Here is a 20,983-nt window from a genome sequence, read left to right as displayed (position 1 = left end):
CATGGCACGTAGAAAAATGCAATTTTGTGCATTCAGCCATTATGAATTTGGAAGAATTGGTGCACTCTGGGACAAAATAGTGCCACAGTTTGTGGATGTGGTCGTACCTTTGGGTGGTACCCTGCACCTGATTGGACAGGTGAGACCCCTTGCTTGACCCAGAGAGATTTGAAAAAGTATCTGAGAGGAGCAGAGCCTCTCAGATCTGCTGTTTGAAGCTTAAAAAAGCAAGACGGGCCATGCTGAGAAGTTTGATATGCATTTCCTAAGGCCTTCACTCTGAAGATTGCACCATCTAGAACTGCAGCCCTGTGGACTGCCTTGCTGTAAAAGGACTAAAGAGTGGACTCCCTGCAAGCTACGGGTTAACAGAGCTCACCTGGAACAACCCCACCAAGAATCCTCAACCTGGAGAACTACCAGTGGATTTGTAAGGGTTTATTTATTTAATTTTTCCTTGTGGTCGTCTCTCGAAATCCCCCCTCCGCCCCACAGCACTTACCTGAAGCGGCCACGGCTGTTGACCGGCAATAGGCAAAATCAGAGGCCGGTGAACCCTCACCGAATCCAGCCTGGGGAAGAGCATTGAGGGACCCCGCGAGAAGAAGCTCCAGGAAAGTTTCTAAGTAGAAGGTAAAAACTTTGACAGAGACCTACCGCGAGGGGTAGCCACCCAGTGCTCCATCCCGATTGTCCTGAAACTTTGACTTGACCTGGTCTATCGTGACCAGATGTCCCTATAAGGCTCTATAGGTTTCTATGCGCTAGATAATGATAAATCTTTGAAAATTCATATTTCCAGGTCCCTGTATTGGATGTTTGTCGTTTTGGTCTCATTTTAAATATTTCCTATTTTTATAAATTGGTGTTGGATTTTTATTGTGCACTGTGTCTTAATTATTTACTGAATTGGTGTTTTTAAATGCTTTACATACCTGTCTTAGAAGTTAAGCCTGCCCGCTCACAGCCAAGCTACCAAGGATTGAGCATGGGAATAATTTCCTAAGACCCATTCTGAACCCTATACTATGTTAGTGGTCTTATTGTCAGTGTCAGATATATATTTGCCCCTACCAGTAATCCACTTTCAAACAATTAGGCACTGGGCTTAGTTGAATCCATCACCTCTACGTGGGACAGAGTTCTCTTAATAGCCTCCCAAAAAGATCTCTATGTGGCGGACCCCATACGAAGAACTTTCTGGCATGAATTTGTATGTTTCAGACCTTGACAGTCGAGGCATTGTGGCAGCAGCCTTGCAGGTCTCTTAATCATGCTAATCACATTATTGGCCTGCATACGTTTTCTAATTGTAGTGCACAATAGTTTCAATAAATATTGTACTTTTTCTTTGTGACTCTTGTTTATTGATTTATTATGGACCTGTATGAGGGAGAGAATGAAAGGTGATGGCCTGCTGTCACGATCCCTGAGAGGGTCTAGAGTGTTGTGTTCTGGGGTGCCAATTCACTTGTCTCTCTTAAAGGGTTAGGGGTGCAGGTGAGGCACTATTAGCTAGTTAGATTTGGGCCTATATGTACTGATGTGGCATGGTTACTCAGCCCCTACATACTGATTTTTTGTGTTCCCGGGCATAGTTCTGTTTCTGAGCAAAATCCCTGAAATACAGAATGCTGCACACATGCAAAGAGGAAAAATCATTGTGCTGCATTGTGTTTTGTTACAAATCAACACAAATCACCTTTTGTGTTGGCTTGTAAATCCCTAACAGGATTTTGCATCGGGTCTGCGTTTTGCATTAAAAAACGCAAACCTGGCACAAAATCTTTGTAAATCTAGGCCGTGATTAACCACCTGAGAAGAACAAATGGGTACTCTGGAGCAGGATAAAATGATTAATCTCCTCTGTGGCATAACCCCATTGTGTCCATGATTGACTGTATCCTTCAATGTGGTTATGTAGATCAGCTATTTACAATTAAAATTGTTGGGCTCATCATTCTTAAAAATGCAAAGGATTCTTAGTGAACTGTAAGGAGCTTGAAAATAAGCTGATTGTTAACAGCGCCCTATTTTATACCCTATCACCTCCAACCTTGTAACAGCAGCACTAATGCTACAGTAAACCGCATCTGCCTTCTGCCCCCTGCTACATTTAATTCTGAATTACACCATTGTCTACCAGACTTTCCAACCTTTACAATATCTCCGGTTCAGACATATATTTCAATGTGTATATATTTCAATGTGCATATATTTCAATGTGCATCTGTCACCGTCCAGAACAGGCATTAGTTGTCGGGCGCCCCAGAAGCCTTCAATACAGCTCTCATGAAAATGCGGTAGACGTCAATGTAATACCATAAAGTCTTGTGATTTCTCAGATAAATCAGCCAGTTACAGTGACAACCCTGCTAAGCACCACAGCTCAAATCTCTGACTGAGAATAGGCTTGGTACGACCTTCAGGCCAGAGTTTCATCTTCTGAACTGTTAACAGCATCCACTCATGATCAGTCTTGAAGAGGGATGCCATGGAGTGTTGTCCTATGGGAGGAGCTTTGGTTGTGTGTCAATATATCCCAAATCCCTTAAAGGCCGAACCACTACTTTTGGAGATTGAGCCTTTTAAGTAGCACCAGCGAGGGCCTGGAAGGATTGCCATTTGCACTCCTTAAGCAACCCTCCTTACTGCTATACAAAAAAGTCTTGAAAAACACGTTTAATCAATAGGTTCTTAGTTATTTTTCCACTACTCCCACAACACCTGTAATAACCACTTTTCAGTCGATCAAAAAGAACCCTCCAGTCAACTTAGCACTTTACAAATACCATAGACATAAACACAAGATCAATAGCAGGGTGTCCACCTGTCTTATTTGTCCTTCTTCTTCTCTGTGCCAGCTATTGTCTGAGCTGCCACAGTTTACTATAAACAGTCTCAATATCTGTAATATGTGTGTGTGTGGAGAAGTGCGAGGGAAGGGGGGATTCTATGTCACGACCGGAGGCGAGGATTATGCTCTATCTTTCTTTAATTCCAATAGCAGCACTTCAAAGTTAACAAAAAAACCACTGTTCCCATGAACCATAGGGAACATAATACAAAACAATAGAGTGTCCATGGGTAGACAGTCCGACATCCATGCACCAATCACAGGGCTCCTGGAGGTATGTAGTCCTCTGTTCTTATCCATTCCTCCTCTTTCTTTAATGCTGCAGCCTGAGATAAGTGTTTTCATATACCTTTCCCTTGTAACGTTGTTTTGGGAATTAATGCGATATTTGAAAGTATTCGAAGCATGTAATAGTTATCTGTCTAGAGAGCGCTTCTGCCTTCTGCCACCTGCTACATTTAATTCTGAATTACACCATTGTCTACCAGACTTTCCAACCTTTACAATATCTCCGGTTCAGACATATATTTCAATGTGTATATATTTCAATGTGCATATATTTCAATGTGCATCTGTCACCGTCCAGAACAGGCATTAGTTGACGGGCGCCCCAGAAGCCTTCAATACAGCTCTTATGAAAATGCGGTAGACGTCAATGTAATACCATAAAGTCTTGTGATTTCTCAGATAAATCAGCCAGTTACAGTGACAACCCTACTAAGCACCACAGCTCAAATCTCTGACTGAGAATAGGCTTGGTACGACCTTCAGGCCAGAGTTTCATCTTCTGAACTGTTAACAGCATCCACTCATGATCAGTCTTGAAGAGGGATGCCATGGAGTGTTGTCCTATGGGAGGAGCTTTGGTTGTGTGTCAATATATCCCAAATCCCTTAAAGGCCGAACCACTACTTTTGGAGATTGAGCCTTTTAAGTAGCAGCAGCGAGGGCCTGGAAGGATTGCCATTTGCACTCCTTAAGCAACCCTCCTTACTGCTATACAAAAAAGTCTTGAAAACACGTTTAATCAATAGGTTCTTAGTCATTTTTCCATTACTCCCACAACACCTGTAATAACCACTTTTCAGTCGGGCAAAAAGAACCTTAGCACTTTACAAATACCATAGACATAAACACAAGATCAATAGCAGGGTGTCCACCTGTCTTATTTGTCCTTCTTCTTCTCTGTGCCAGCTATTGTCTGAGCTGCCACAGTTTACTATAAACAGACTGAATATCTGTAATAGGTGTGTGTGTGGAGAAGTGCGAGGGGAGGGGGCATTCATACTCTCTTGGGGAGATGAAAAAAAAGATTTAAAAAAGTATTAGAAAATGTATTAGCAAAAAGACCACCGTTCCCATTTGCAGGCTTCATTCACAGAGGCAAGTGTAATTCCTATTTCAGTGATAAGGACTGATGTTAAGTTATGTTACGCTAAGTTATGCTATGTCGCAGTACGTTACACAGATTTGCAGAGTGCACTATCACCCTGAGGGGTATCCTGGCGCACAGGAGGTGTGAGTCCAGCCACACCTAGTGTCACTACTCGAGAAGCCAGGTCTTCAGCTATTTGTAGAATTCAAGAGGTGAGGATGCTCTTATGTGTAGCGGTAGGTCCTTCCATGCTTTAGGAATGATGAAGGAGAAGGTTCGATCACAGGATCTAGTTTTCTGCATGCTTGGGAATTGTGCATGTAGGAGTCCGAATGACCTGAGGTGTCCAGAAGGTTTGTGAAAGCAGATGCAGTCGTTGAGGTATGCTCGGCCAGTGTTATGTAGTGCCTTGAAAGTATGAGTGTGGAGTTTAAATGTGGTGATTTGACAATAGGGAAACAGTGGAGCTCCTTCAGTTGTGTTGTGATGTGAGTGCAGTGTGGGAGGTGGAGAGTAATTCAAGCCACCGAACTCTTAATGATTTGCAGCATTCAGATGTGTTTTTTGTTGATTCCAGCATAGAGGGTGTTCCCGTTGTCCAGCTTGCTTGTGACCAGGACGTGCATGACAGTTTTCCAGGTGCTGATTTCGACATATTTGAAAATCTTCCTCAGCATCTTCAGGGTATGGAAGCATGAGGCAGTGTCAGCATTGACATGGGCGGTCAGGCCAAGTTTGCTTACAATGATGTCCCCAAGGTACTTGAGGGCATATTTACCAAGCAGTTGCATTGCCCTTGTGCCACGCAATGTGTGGAAAGTGCGACACAACTACTAAGTAAGATTTATCAAGCTACTCAAGGTCAACTTGCGTGGCCTTGCATGGCTTGATAAATCTAGAGTAACGCAACACAGCACAAAAATATGTGGCATTACTATACCCCTGGAAGGAGTTTCATGGGTGGAGCGTGTGTGCTCCCACGCATCCACACATGGATTTTAGTGCATTCCCAGATTTACATTTCCTGGTAGACCTGGGAATGCATCAAAATACTACGTCTCCCCTGGTGAGGCGTAGAGAAACATTTTTAGTTCTCCTGCTTATTCCCTCTTTCTATGTGTGCTGCATTCTCCAGCACACATAGATCTGCACACATAGAATGAAGAAAATGCCTCAGAGGATTGTTTTTATGCAGGAAGGTGCCCCTTCCTGAACAAAAACAATCCTGCTTACAACACAGGCACTGCATTAGTGCTGGGCAGCACACTGTGCGCCATTCCCTATCACACAGCGCAGCGCAGCGCAGCAAGGTGGTTTGCCGTGCTGGATGATTTTTTTTTATAAATGTGCCTCTCTGTCTTCATCCAGTGGCAGATTTTAGTCATGCAGGTATTGAACTTGAATCAAGTACTAGGAGTCTTGTGTATGAGGGAGCAAATCAGTTTTGTGCCATCCGCATAGGAAAGACCATTGATGTAGTGAGAATGGATGATCCTGGCATGAGGGATCATGTATGTGTTGAAGAGGGTCGGGTGTCTAGGGAGGTGTGCAGTGCCAGGCTGGCTGACTGGGTCCTTAGAGAAAGGAAGCAATGGGATCCATCAGAGTGTGTGCCCTTGGAATCCAATGTTGTGTAGGCGTTGGATGCGGATGTGGTAAGAGACCATGTCAAATACTGAGGAGAGGTCCAGGGGGATGAGGGCTGTCATATCACCTCTGTCCAGAGTTATGCAGATTTCATCTGAGATTGAGGGAAGGCCAGTTTCCATGCTGTGGTTGGGTCTGAAACCAGACTGAGTGTCAAGGAATTGGTGGTTGTTAAGGCATATGATGAGCTTCCTGTGTGTTAAGGATTATGAAATACATGCCAATAGACTGAATTTAGACGAGGAATGCACGATTTTTTAAGTCAACTCTGCCTCTGCCTAAGATTGCCTCTTTTTTAATCTAAACCATTGGGGGAAATTCATTCCCTGAAATTATTTTTCAAAATCTCCCACTTTTCGATTTGAAAATGTTGGCATGTATGTGAGAGGAAGCCTCATATTAGAGGTAATGAACTTTACCGGTAACTAATGTGCCTTTGTATGCAGTTAGTCACCGAAGGCAGTTCAGAAGTATTCTCTTACTGCGGATCTCCATTTCCGAATTTAGAAGCACTCTGAAACTATATTTTAAAATTAGAACTACAGCTTTGGGAGGAGTGTGCATCTCTCTTTCAAAACATGGGACTACAGATCAGCTCTGACACTGATATGTGTAGAGGGAGTTTCGTTGGAAAATAGATATAATTTCAAATATGATGTGTATTGCATGAATCCTTAGTCTAAAAAATTGAATTGAATTTGGAGGTGACAACTAAAACCTTCTATGATTAGGAAAAGTAGCACTTCTGCTATTTTTTCCACACCTTGACTCCAGCAGTAGGTAATGCACTTTGTGCAGCGTGGAGTTTAAAAAGTCCCAGTTGAAAGAACAAACCTCTTTTGTTGTAAAACACACTTTTTAATGAAAAAGCGAATGGATGAGCACACACTATGCAGCTTGTGGCGGATATAAAATGTACACCTTCGTAGCTGGGAGGGGACCGACAGAAACACTGCCTTCAAGCGCGGCACCAAGATGAGCGGGTGCTGGGGTTCAGTCAACCTGAAAATTATATTTTTATTCTGAGCAGCGCTCCGCTGCTAATTCCCTTGATATTTCCGTGTTCTTTTTTACACTTACCGGATTAGTGGAACTCAGATGAGGTTGTTTTTCCGAAGGATGCTGGCTGGGTTTATTCGAGTTTAATATTGAGCGAAATTGGGTGTTTCCTACCCCAGACTGCGTTTTAAACAAATAGACCAGTTATGGAAATTGCTTTATTTTTCAGATCATTTCACAATGTTTCTCGGAGGAAGAAGTAATGAAGTAGAAAGCATGTCCTATTGTCTTATACCTGGAAATTGCAGTGCAAATAACAAGTTGAGCACTTTAGAAACCAGAAGGGAGCTCTGTCTTCCTGCATACAGCGTAAAGAGGGGCCACTAACCTGCTTTACCAGCAAGAAAACAAGCAACACATTTTCGTGCGAGTCAATATTAAGTAAGGCTATTGATTTAACCCTTTCACTGCTAAAGCTTTTTTCCTCTACAATGTAACCCCCTTTTTTTTTTGCTATTTGGCGTACTTTATGCTTACATCTCAAAGAAAGGAGCATAAGAGGGAAAAAGAACCAGGACGCCCTAAATTCATAAATTTAAAAAACAAAGGCCTGGTTACATGCTAACACATATCTCTCTGATTTTCAAATGGGCATCACACCATTCTTCTCCGGTGAAACAAGGCTGGCTATCTAGTCATGCCCAACCAAATGTGTTATTTAGGTTTATAAAATCAAACCATCCCAGATCAGGTCGGGAGCCCACCGTTCTATAGTCCCTAAAAAGGACTAACAAGGTCTAAAAAAGTGTGAGGTGGGTCAAAAAGTGATTACAAAAGATGTTCCTATAGTTCCTCAGAAATGGAGTTGAGTCAACACGAAGGTTAATTCCAGTTTAGTACACCATGTGGAAAAGATTGGAAATCCATATGTTGGATTTGAATGCCCTCACACACCCTTGCAGGTGTCATGCTTCATCATTTGGGCTGCTCCTCATCGGGCCGGCGGTGCAATGCCCAACGGGCTCCCTCAAAAGGGGCACTTTAGCGGAGATCTTTTATCCAACTGCCGTATGGTGAAGTGCGGGTGTGGGGCCTGGTTAATGTAGATATATAATAGTGTGATTAAAATAAGGTCAGGAGTGCCTGGTGAAGATTAATTTTATTCGGATGGCCTCCTACCCTAAATTAAAAGCGTGTAGACATGGCACTTATTTGAGTATAATGTCTCATATTGAGGTGTCATGTGGTTATAAGAAGTCGGTCAACATGTTTCTCGCCTTGAGCAAATATACTCGTGATTCGTCAGGACCTATCGGAAAAACAATCTACATTTGACAAACTAATCAAGTTTGGGTTAGTTACAACCTCAGTGTTATGTTTAAACACAATACCTGTTTTATGTCAGGAGCTACCTGAAAAGAGAAAGAGGTATGGTCAAACATATACATGGGGACATATTGTATGGAGCAGTTGGTGGGCAAACCTTCAGTGTGACTCACACTCTTTGACTTAATTACAAGTGGTGATGTGTCACAAAATCCATCAGAACTTACAAAACAAGGTAGTGGTGGATCCCCACTGTGAGCTAAAGTGTCTACTCACCAGTGTGGAAAGCCTATTTAAAATCAGCAGAAATACATCCATATGTGACTCACCCTATTCAGTCTTTGTCCTGGCATCAACAGTACTCTGTGGACTGTACATGAGTGTGAATTCCTCAGTGTATAGGACTGAATCAGACAAAGTTAGCATCAATTGTGTTATCACATCTGGTCATTTATGCAACACAATTAAAAGTTAAGAAAACGAAAAATGGTCCCTAAGATGAAAAATCTAAAACTCATCGACATAGATACCCCTCCCCTCGCTGTCTAGTGGGGTATGAGGCAGCAATAAGAATGATTATAAATCATGAACTATTGCATTGTACTGTGACAATAAAATCGACAATAATTTGGGATATCTTATGGTTGCTTAGCATCAACCAGGTATTAGGAATGTGCATTTATGTGCTATGGAAGCATGTATCATGTCGTCCACACAGAAAAGGTAGAGTCTCTAAATTACGTGAAAGTAGTAGGGTATCTATCTTGATACGAGATTATTTATCCCCTTCGATCTAGTATTCGATCGCCAGTGCATATTATATATTCTTTATACTCAACATGAGTTGTTCGTTTTTCAGCGTGTGACTGTTGCATCACGGGCGAGGCTACAGGTGAAAGTGCCTTATGTAAGAAACTCCCATGGAGCTACAGGTAGATACTCAACAGTTGACTCACTTTGTCATCATTGGCACTTTCCTGAGAGAAAACAACGTGACCTAACTCTAAATTATGTGAAAAGTGACAGAGAAAGGTGTATCAATTAAAGTAATATCTATCAAACATCTAAAAGCCCCGTAGAGCAAGGGAGGTCATCTATACTCTCCCCAGGTTAAAATTGAGTTGCAGACCTGTCATACCTATCCTATATTTTTGATAGTATTCACACTCAGTTAACATAGTAATGATATGTTTAGACCATTTTAACCTTAACAGCAGACATGTTTCATTGCCAATGATTTTGTGGCAATTTCATCAGAGCACAGGGACTCAACTCCACCTTGAGAGTGCACCGGACCAGGTAGTTGGCAAGTGAACTCTAACTAGCAAACCACCAGAAGTAATCACAGAGGGTAATGGCCCCCCACAACACAAACACAAAAGCACACCACCAGGCTGGGCGGTCGCATTATTTCTGCGATCACTCGGTACTTTATGCTTACGCCTTCATAGCTTCTTTTCCACATAAGGTATCCATGCCAAGTTTGGGTCCTTTTTTGCCCAATATCCTACAGATTCTAAGGTAAATTAGGTTTGTGGATTCCTCTGGAGGGGAGAAAGAAAAAAGGCAAAATGTAGCTAAATTCAAAAGGGGCACTTTAGCGGAGATCTTTTATCCAACTGCCGTATGGTGAAGTGCGGGTGTGGGGCCTGGTTAATGTAGATATATAATAGTGTGATTAAAATAAGGTCAGGAGTGCCTGGTGAAGATTAATTTTATTCGGATGGCCTCCTACCCTAAATTAAAAGCGTGTAGACATGGCACTTATTTGAGTATAATGTCTCATATTGAGGTGTCATGTGGTTAGAAGAAGTCGGTCAACATGTTTCTCGCCTTGAGCAAATATACTCGTGATTCGTCAGGACCTATCGGAAAAACAATCTACATTTGACAAACGAATCAAGTTTGGGTTAGTTACAACCTCAGTGTTATGTTTAAACACAATACCTGTTTTATGTCAGGAGCTACCTGAAAAGAGAAAGAGGTATGGTCAAACATATACATGGGGACATATTGTATGGAGCAGTTGGTGGGCAAACCTTCAGTGTGACTCACACTCTTTGACTTAATTACAAGTGGTGATGTGTCACAAAATCCATCAGAACTTACAAAACAAGGTAGTGGTGGATCCCCACTGTGAGCTAAAGTGTCTACTCACCAGTGTGGAAAGCCTATTTAAAATCAGCAGAAATACATCCATATGTGACTCACCCTATTCAGTCTTTGTCCTGGCATCAACAGTACTCTGTGGACTGTACATGAGTGTGAATTCCTCAGTGTATAGGACTGAATCAGACAAAGTTAGCATCAATTGTGTTATCACATCTGGTCATTTATGCAACACAATTAAAAGTTAAGAAAACGAAAAATGGTCCCTAAGATGAAAAATCTAAAACTCATCGACATAGATACCCCTCCCCTCGCTGTCTAGTGGGGTATGAGGCAGCAATAAGAATGATTATAAATCATGAACTATTGAATTGTACTGTGACAATAAAATCGACAATAATTTGGGATATCTTATGGTTGCTTAGCATCAACCAGGTATTAGGAATGTGCATTTATGTGCTATGGAAGCATGTATCATGTCGTCCACACAGAAAAGGTAGAGTCTCTAAATTACGTGAAAGTAGTAGGGTATCTATCTTGATACGAGATTATTTATCCCCTTCGATCTAGTATTCGATCGCCAGTGCATATTATATATTCTTTATACTCAACATGAGTTGTTCGTTTTTCAGCGTGTGACTGTTGCATCACGGGCGAGGCTACAGGTGAAAGTGCCTTATGTAAGAAACTCCCATGGAGCTACAGGTAGATACTCAACAGTTGACTCACTTTGTCATCATTGGCACTTTCCTGAGAGAAAACAACGTGACCTAACTCTAAATTATGTGAAAAGTGACAGAGAAAGGCGTATCAATTAAAGTAATATCTATCAAACATCTAAAAGCCCCGTAGAGCAAGGGAGGTCATCTATACTCTCCCCAGGTTAAAATTGAGTTGCAGACCTGTCATACCTATCCTATATTTTTGATAGTATTCACACTCAGTTAACATAGTAATGATATGTTTAGACCATTTTAACCTTAACAGCAGACATGTTTCATTGCCAATGATTTTGTGGCAATTTCATCAGAGCACAGGGACTCAACTCCACCTTGAGAGTGCACCGGACCAGGTAGTTGGCAAGTGAACTCTTACTAGCAAACCACCAGAAGTAATCACAGAGGGTAATGGCCCCCCACAACACAAACACAAAAGCACACCACCAGGCTGGGCGGTCGCATTATTTCTGCGATCACTCGGTACTTTATGCTTACGCCTTCATAGCTTCTTTTCCACATAAGGTATCCATGCCAAGTTTGGGTCCTTTTTTGCCCAATATCCTACAGATTCTAAGGTAAATTAGGTTTGTGGATTCCTCTGGAGGGGAGAAAGAAAAAAGGCAAAATGTAGCTAAATTCAGTTTTATTTTTTAAATGTGCTGTGCAGGAATGCATTTTTTTCCCGAAAAATCAACAACAGGTTTACTATGCTTTTATCACCATCTTCCCAGCTTTCAGGAACAAACAGACTTGTATAAAAAAAATAGTTTTTGCGTTTTTCTAGGAGGTAGACTATTTATCCTAGTTTTCATGATTTCAACCTGCTTACAGTTTGTGGTAAAAACAGATGTGAAACACATGGATACGCCTAGAAACCTATACACAGGGCTTTTAGTGAGATGAGAAAACTGGAGGGGGAAATCTTTCAAAGGGCAGTGGCATAATGTAATTAAAGGCATGGTAGAAATCTGTGCTTACTATAGTGTGCCGCCTGACAATTTTGCTGCTTCTTTCTGTTATTGCATCCAGATATATAATACAACAACTGAAATTAGACCTAAAACAAGCCAATACTTTTGGCTTTGTCAATGGTTGTTTGCTGAATAAGACAAATGAGAAACGACGATGACTTTGATGAAAATAATATTGAAAATGTTTCAATTGTGAGATTATAAAACTGATATAATAAAATGCTCCATTGTTTTGTATTGTATTGCAACATTTTTATAGAGCATAATACGCCTGTGTGGAGCATTGAAACGATTACCTACAAGGGTAAAATGCTACACCGTGTAGGATGTGTGGGTGGAAGGATGTTGTCTTTGTTTTGATTCTATGTGGTAAGCTTTTCCATGTCGTGCGTGAGGACCAACTATGTGCGGTTGACGTATTATGGGACGCATCACTCAGCAGTGTGATGGATGGAGAAGTGTGAGAGACAGGTTTTCTAGATTATGATTTTTAGTAAGCTGGCAGCTTTGAGCAACTCTGCAGATCCCTTATGGTATTTCTCATTTCTTGTATTTCCACTGAGCTGGTTACGGCACTGCATTGTCCATTCTTATATATTGTGTTTAATGTGTAAGGTTTACAAGCATAGGTAGGAGGGAGACATGAATCATAGAGCTGCTAAGGTGTTGTTTCATCCCATATCTGATTGCTGTTGTGAGATGTCAAAAGTGGTCATTGTTTGTAGCTAGTTGGGCCTCACAGTGGTGGAATAAATTCCTCCATTGGCCAGCAGCATGTGGTAGATATCTTCAGTTATTCCATGCCTACTCAGTTGGCGATGGGTGATGTAATGCCCTGGACTAGTACAGCACTGGGTGATGGCCATGACCCAACTGCAGTTTTGTAATATGTGGGAGTATTAAGCAGTATAAGTAAATGATTATGCATTCTGTATAAACTACAATCAACTACCCAACCACTGAGTTTTCTGAAATTAGAATTATTGTGAGGCAGGAAGGTTATATATTGTATTGTGTTGTAACTTAATTTACATAGCCTTTTCTACACCTGAGGAGGTAATGTAGCACTTTAGCCGTGCACCATACTTAATGCCAAAAAGCCCTTCAGCATCAGAACAAAGGCATATGACTGGCTCTTCCCCAGCCCATTAAGATTCAAAGGGTCACCAGTTCGACAACTGACTGGTTCTGTGCCGGCGCATGAAGCCCCATGGGAACGCCAACCTAAGGCATGCAATGTGACTACCTTTGCCACAGCTCACAAAGTCCCATGGACATAGTAACCTGGTACATGACTGACTGTCCCAGTCCATGATGCGCCATGAAGACAGCAAACTGACACGTAACTGGCTCTGCCACATTCCATGACGCACATGGAGACATCAGCCTGACACATGAATGACATTTCCTCAACCCATGAAGCCCCATGGAGATAGCAGCATAACACATGACTGACTTAGCCTCAGCCCATGAAGCCCCATGGAGACAGCAACCTGACATGTGACTTACTCTGCCCCGGCCTTAATGCGCTTTGAAACCACTGGCAGGTCTCGAAGCGTTCCTGTCTGGCTGAGTTCTCCATTATACTGCAGCCTGCCTGCACAGCAGACAGAAGGACTCCTCCTGCAATAATGAACAAAACTTCGCAAGCCCGTGTGAAATCCCTGGGGCACTCACGAGGCTTTAAGGGCCGGCTTTCTCCATCGCCTGTTCAAGCTTTACCACTATTGTACCATGTTTTATATTTCATTTGCTCTTTGCTTTTCACCTTTGTTACTGTTAACTTTATGCACACGCTCTGTTAACAATGATCAACAGAAAATTCATGCAGCGCGGGGTTTGTTTCTTAGGTGGTGTGTCTCAAGGCACAGAGAGAGTGAACAGCCTGGAACTTTACTTCAGAGATCATACGCGAGCACTCCTTTACATAAATAAATAGCCATCAGACAAAAATGAAACAAATTGCACGATACACTAACAGTAGATGAAGAGGAATATGTGTGCAGCGCAGGCTTGTTCACACAATGGCGTTAAAATCCCATTGGTGAGGCAGTAACAAAAGACTTTGGGGCACATGCATCAACCAAAATACCGGTCGCAAATGGGCCAAAGCACAGGATCGGCCCATTTGCGACCGGTAATTTGACATTTGGGATGCATCAACAAAAAATGCCAATTCGTAAAATAGGTAATTGCAAAATTTTCAATTACCTAAATTGCGAATGCATTTAGGGAATCGAAATTGTGATTCCCTATTCGGAATGCAATAAACTCTAATTACCATCGACTGCAAGTTGATAGTAATTTGCAAAAACTTTGAAAAATGCACAAAAGTGCATTTTTCAAAGTGTGCCCTTAGGGCATGTGTGTGCGCCACATGTGCACACATGCCAATTTTGGGGGTGCGTCAGGGTGGCCTTTAGGCCCCCTTGCACCATTGAAATTTCATGCACAATTTGCGAGTACCTATTTGGTACTCGCAAATTGCGCTTTCAAATACCATTCATTCCTATGGGTCTCTAGGCCCATAGGAGTAAATAGGGAGCTCTTCCTTAGTTGCAAATCGCAATTAGCTATTCGCAATTAAGGAATATGTAGGAATTGCTAACATTTTAGCGAAACCTACATGCATAGGCAATTGCGATTCCATAATTGCGATTACTTAATAATCGCAATTATGGAATCGCAATCGCCTACCTTGATTCATGTGCCCCTAAGAGTTTGGATACATTTCGGAAACGTAGGCACATTTCTGAATTCAGCAAGAAGTCATTTGTGTAGTTACCTCATGGTTTCCCAAAGAAACAAAATTAAAATTGGTAGGAAATAACAGCCATTTCTGACTACATTTTCATCTATAACATCTTGTCATAATAGCTGATATGGAAAAGCAATAAACTGTTACATCTAATAGACCCTTGTAGTTGCAGCAGTATGTAGGGTTTGTAAATTTTCCAGAACATGCAATACCCAGCGCCAACAACTGAGCTGCACCTTACAATGATTTTTCATTTTATACCTACTATACAGCAGGGAAGGCAGTGACCACAATTATCTGCAGATGAGATTGCAAATGAAGTAGGGAAGACAGTGACCACAATTATATGCAGATTGAGATTGCAAATGAACTTCGAAGGGCACGAGATATAGCACTCCCCCAAAAAGTAAAGTACCCTAGGAGGGCCACAACGAGACTATCTGAAGAATATATTGTAAAAATGACAACCCTACAACGGGATAGATCTGGGAAATACTAGAGGACAAAACCTGGAATGGGTTGAGGAAAAAATCGTTCAGGTAGTGCAGTGTCTTAGAGTTAAACTAAAAAATAAGAAGATAGGATCCAGGACCTAACAAAAAACCCCAGTTAGACAGGCCAAGTGGTATACAGAGGAATGCATCAAAAAGAAAAGGGAGATACGGAGAGAAGCTCAATACCTCCGAGTCAAATGTAACTTGGCAAGGTTTATTAACCATGGAAAGTTAAGAAATTAATATAAAAAGCTAGTTAGAAGCCTGAAAAGGTCTTACAAAGAAAAATGCTGGGAAAATCTGTTGGAAGCAATTGAAACAAAAAATGTACGGAAGTTCTGGAAACTAATACAGGCAGCATCCGGACAACCGGTCGGAGCCATGAATTGCGTGGTCAAAGAATCCGCTTGGGAAAAATATCTGAAGGAATTGTATGGGACAGGCAGTTTATACGCTAACGTATGATTCTGACTTTCTTCACTCTTTAAATATCTCACCTCATCATTGCCAGCGCCTTGAACTGGCCAATCAGCCATACTTTCTTCCTTATACTTGTCCTAGTTACTCTTTTGTCACTAATAATTACCGTCGTCTACCAACAAGTACCACTGGCAGGAATAAGATATTGCCTAAACCTTGTGTGGCAGCACTAATAAACGCACGTTCCCTGCCCAAGCACAAATATTACATTTCTAACTTCATTGAGGACTGTAAGTTCGATCTTCTCTTCATTACAGAAACTTGGGGTGATCTCTCTTGTGGACCTGACTTTGTCATTGCAACCCCCGAAGGATTCTCGAATATTAGATTGGACAGACCACACCCTAAAAAAGGTGGTGGACTAGCCATTATATATCGCAGCAATCTAACAGTGCGAACTGAGGCCGTCCCCATTACAAGCTGTGAAGCCACTTCTTTTACAATTTCCATTCCTCATGCCCCCCCCTTTTAAAGGCACACTTATTTACCGTCCTCCAGGACCTCGCAGTCCTTTTCTTGCCAATCTACCCATTCTATTAGAACCATTGGCAGGTGAGAACCAGTACACCATTTGGGGCGATTTTAATTTTCACCTCGAATTACCGGATAACCCTGACACCGCAGCCCTTCTTTCCGAATTGGATGCAATAGGACTCCCTCAATTAGTTACCGGTCCAACACATACTGGGGACCACCTTTTGGACGGTCTTTTCTCTAGTGATACATCACTCACGATGAAGGATGTTCTCCCTCTCACTTGGACTGATCACTCGGCCATTCTTTTTTATTTTCTTTTAAAATCTACTCCCCCCCTGGCCAAAACTCCCTCACCCACTAATCAATTTAGAGCATGGAAAAGCATTGACATCCCCGCTTCTCAGTCATCATTATTAACTTCTCTGCCACCTACTGTGATTGATCCTGAATTAGGAGCCAACAATTATACCAACTGGATACAAAACACTGTCAATATGACAGTTCCCTTAAAGAAACAATCTACTAACAGGGCTTCTAAATCTTCACCCTGGTACAGTGACGCTCTTAGACAGGAAAAGCAAAAATGTAGACGACAGGAACGTAGATGGAGACGAGATTACGACCCAGATCAAAAATCCTGTTACAAAGCCATGATGTTTAACTACAAGCAACTTATCATCTCGGAAAAAAGTAAATTCTATAGCACCCAAATCAATCTTGCACATGACTCTACTAAACAACTGTTTCAGGTAGTAACACGTCTCTCTGGGCAAGCAGTAACCACTCCCATCATAGCTACCCAGGAGCTCTGTGACTCCTTGGCGAATCACTTCCAAATGAAAGTGACTGATATCTTTACCCAATTCAAGGCTCACACAACCAGTACTGGACACCCGTCTTCCACTCCTAATGATCATAAGCCCCTTTCCCGGGCACGCTCCAACCCGCCTCACCCAGCCCCCCTTCGTTCCTTTCAGGAATTTACTCAGGTTCCGTTGGAACTGGTATTTCATCTTATTTCTACCACGAACTCTGGCTCACCGGAAGATCCATGTCCCCCTTCCATTCTCAAAATTTTTCCAGATATCATAGGCCCAAAACTCACAGAAATTTTTAATGCCATGTTTTCGTCTAACATCTTTCCTTCCATCTGGAAGAAAGCGACTATCAAACGTCTTATCAAGAAGAGTTCCTTAGACCCTTCTATAGTCGCTAATTATCGCCCTATAGCCTGCCTTCCTCTTCCCGCCAAAATTGTGGAAAAGATTATGAACATCCAAATCTCAGATTTCATAGACCAGAACAACTGTCTAGATAATTCACAATTTGGTTTCCGAAAGGGACACGGAACTGAAACCGCGCTTATTAAGGCTACTTATGAAATCAAGATGACACTTGATGGTGGAGGATCAGCAGTGCTCATTCTGTTGGACCTCTCGGCAGCTTTTGACACGGTCGATCACTCTATCTTGATCGACCGTGTCACAGCGGCAGGGATTACAAGTGGTGCTAAAAATCTTATTTCCTCTTTTCTCACTGATCGAGTACAATCAGTCGCCTTCGGCAATTTCAAGTCACCTCCTTTTACTCTCCCCTGTGGTGTCCCCCAGGGATCCTCGCTAAGTCCGACACTATTTAACATCTATGTGTCGGACTTGGCGAGGATCATAAAAATCCATCACCTGGCGGTGACATCCTACGCTGATGACACCCAGATTGTCTTAGCCATTAATAAAAATGGAGATGAAGTGGCGTCCAATTTTAATCAGGGAATGTTAGCAATAAGTGATTGGATGTCCCCAAATTGCTTGAAGCTTAACTCCGACAAAACGGAGGTGATGGTGTTTGGCAATCTCTCCCCAGCTTGGTCACCTACTTGGTGGCCGGCCGCTCTGGGACCACCCCCTTCCCCAGTGACTAAGGCAAGAAATTTGGGAGTTTTACTGGATACTAAACTCACTCTTATGCACCATGTTAATGCGGTAGTATCATCCTCATTTTACACCATGAGAATGATCAAAAAACTCCTACCCTATCTTCCTATGAGCATGGCCAGAACCTTGGTCAGTGCATTAGTTATATCTCGCATAGACTATTGTAATGCGCTTCTGGTCAATGCTCAGGAAGGAGTTTTAAAAAAGCTACAGTTGGTGCAGAATGCTGCGGCCAGATTGATCACGGCTACCCCCAAGTATACTTCCATCTCTGGCACTATTGAACAGCTTCATTGGTTGCCAGTGAAGAAAAGAACCAAATTTAAAGCACTTTGCATTGCGTATAAGGCAATTCACTCTCAAGGCCCTGCCTTTTTAAAGGACGCACTCTGCCCCTATAATCCTGTCAGATCCCTCCGATCTTCTACTGCCGGTCTTATGCAGGTTCCCAGGACTAAGAAGGTCTCCTGGGGAGACAGGTCCTTTATAGTGACCACTATCAAACTATGAAACAGTCTTCCAAGCCACATCAAAACCTGTACCTCCCTTCTTTCTTTCCGTAAACAGATAAAGACCTGGCTGTTTAAACAATAACTACTCATGGATTAGCATAGTGGACACTCAGCGCCGAGACACCCTCGGGTATTTGTGCGCTCAACAAATTTCCTAAAATAAATAAATTTATCAGAGAAAGGAGAACTGCAGCACTGGCGGGGACAAGTGGAAGATCTAAAGTTATTATTCACAGTAGTGAAGGTGAAAAATATGATAAAGAAGCTACAGCTAACCAGGGCTGCAGGACCTGACATCCTGCCTGCTATTATAATAAAGACTCAGATGCAGTAGTGGGCTGAATTCCTATCAAGTATGTTCATGACCATTTTGGACTCCGGAATTATTCCCAAAAATTGGAAGGGATCCATAATCAGACCAGTGCATAAGAAGGGAGACATGAATTCCCCAAAAACTATAGACTGATAAACCTGCTGGACATTGGGGAGAAAGTCTTCTCTAAAATACTATTAGCCAGATTAAAAGACTGTGTGGAAAAAGAGTCGATAGTGCCAGTCGAACAGGGTGGCTTTAAGGAGGGACACTCCACAATTGACCACTGCTTTGCTCTATGGGCTGTGGCACGGAAGTCAATGGAGCAAGTAGGGAACCTTTTCTGCTGCTTTGTGGACTTCCGGGCCGCCTTCAACCTAGTGGACCGGCAATGTTTATGGGTGACCCTGGGAAAATATAACATCCCCAAAGGCCTGCTGTGCATTATCCAAGAGCTGCATAGAGGGAATTGGGTTCAGGTAATTAAGGACACGGCCGGGTCTTTGACACTAAAGATAGCTATTGAAAACGGACTGAGACAAGGGTGTGTGTTGGCACCTTTACTATTTGCCATATGCTTAGCAGATCTACCTGCAGCTCTAAAGGTGGAGAGAAGTGCCAGTCCGAAAATGAATAGCAGACACCAATCGTGCTTACTGTACGCAGATGACCTTGTGATTTTCGACCAGACTGAGATAGGGCTTAAAAGAAAGCTTAATGCTTTTAAGGATTATTGTGTCTCAAAACATTTAACAGTAAACCTAGATAAAACTGAAATGTTATGCTTTGGAAAAAGAGCCTCTAGGAGCAGATGGTTCCTAGGGACATTGAAGCTTGAAATAGTTATGGAATATAAGTACCTAGAGGTCTGGTTCGATAGTTCTTTAAAGTGGCATACACATATAGAAGCCCAAAAAGCAAGCTAAGGCCCTTAAATCGGTATATGGCCTGCACATTTTTTACCTAGACTATGGGGAGATGTCACATAGACCGTTGATAAAGGCATATAGTGCAATGATACCCCCCCAAGTATTGTACGGTGCAGAAGTGCTTTACTTAAGTGGCAAACAGGGGTGGGAACTTGAAGAATGGAAGTGCCTAAAAATATTACTGTCGCTACCAGGATCAGCAATGATTCAAGCCATTAGAGCTGAGTTAGGTATAACAACATGGTGCATACAAGCTCAAATGGCAAATGGCACTATTAAGATTCTGGAAGCATCAGGACCCAGGGGATGTACAAAAGTTTTCACAATAGTGTAGAAACGAAATTCAGCTTAGTAGCCTAAAATGGGCCAGAGAGTCAAGAAAGCAATTGTACAAGGTGTGATGAGAATTTGAGAGTGAGAATCTGCCCACACTCACTCCAGGTAGAAACAAATAAAATCACACTAAGGACCCAAGGGCAGGTAGCAGCCAGGAGGGTTGATGCTGAGTATTTGAGCAAGAAACAATCAGTACAATTTATGAGTATGACTTGGTAGAATGAGGACTGGTACCCGTACCTTGATACGCTTCCTAATTATTGGCTCAGGTGCGAAATCCTAAGAACAAGAATTGGAATAAACCCATGGAGAATGAATGATAAAATATGGTTAGCAATGACGCAGCCCGATGGCAATTGCAGATGTAAGCTTGGGAATAAATGTGATATCCCGCATATATTGATTGACTGTAGAACTGTCTTAGCCCAGCGGAAACTTTGGCTGTGGCCTATGTTTTTAAAGTATGGTATCCAATCACAGGCCCAAGCTATAGAGCTGCTTACGGGTATGCCCAATCTGGTTATAGCTATTGCTATTGGTAGATATATGAAGGCGGTGAAAATCTGTTTTATGGAAAATGATACTGTGTATCAAGGTATGAACTGAACGTACCCTTTAGTAAAACTAAAGTATGGATATTAATTATGGGGGTTTATTCATAGGCAGGAAACATTTTTATAATTGATTTTGTTTTAGGAATATACTGAAATATGTATACTATGGATAACTTTTGATGAAATCTAAATG

Source organism: Triturus cristatus, chromosome 5_1, assembly GCF_964204655.1.
Source record: "Triturus cristatus chromosome 5_1, aTriCri1.1, whole genome shotgun sequence".
NCBI classification, from domain to species: Eukaryota; Metazoa; Chordata; class Amphibia; order Caudata; family Salamandridae; genus Triturus; species Triturus cristatus.
The sequence above is the reverse complement of the archived record's forward strand: the minus strand, read 5'-3'. Positions refer to the sequence as shown.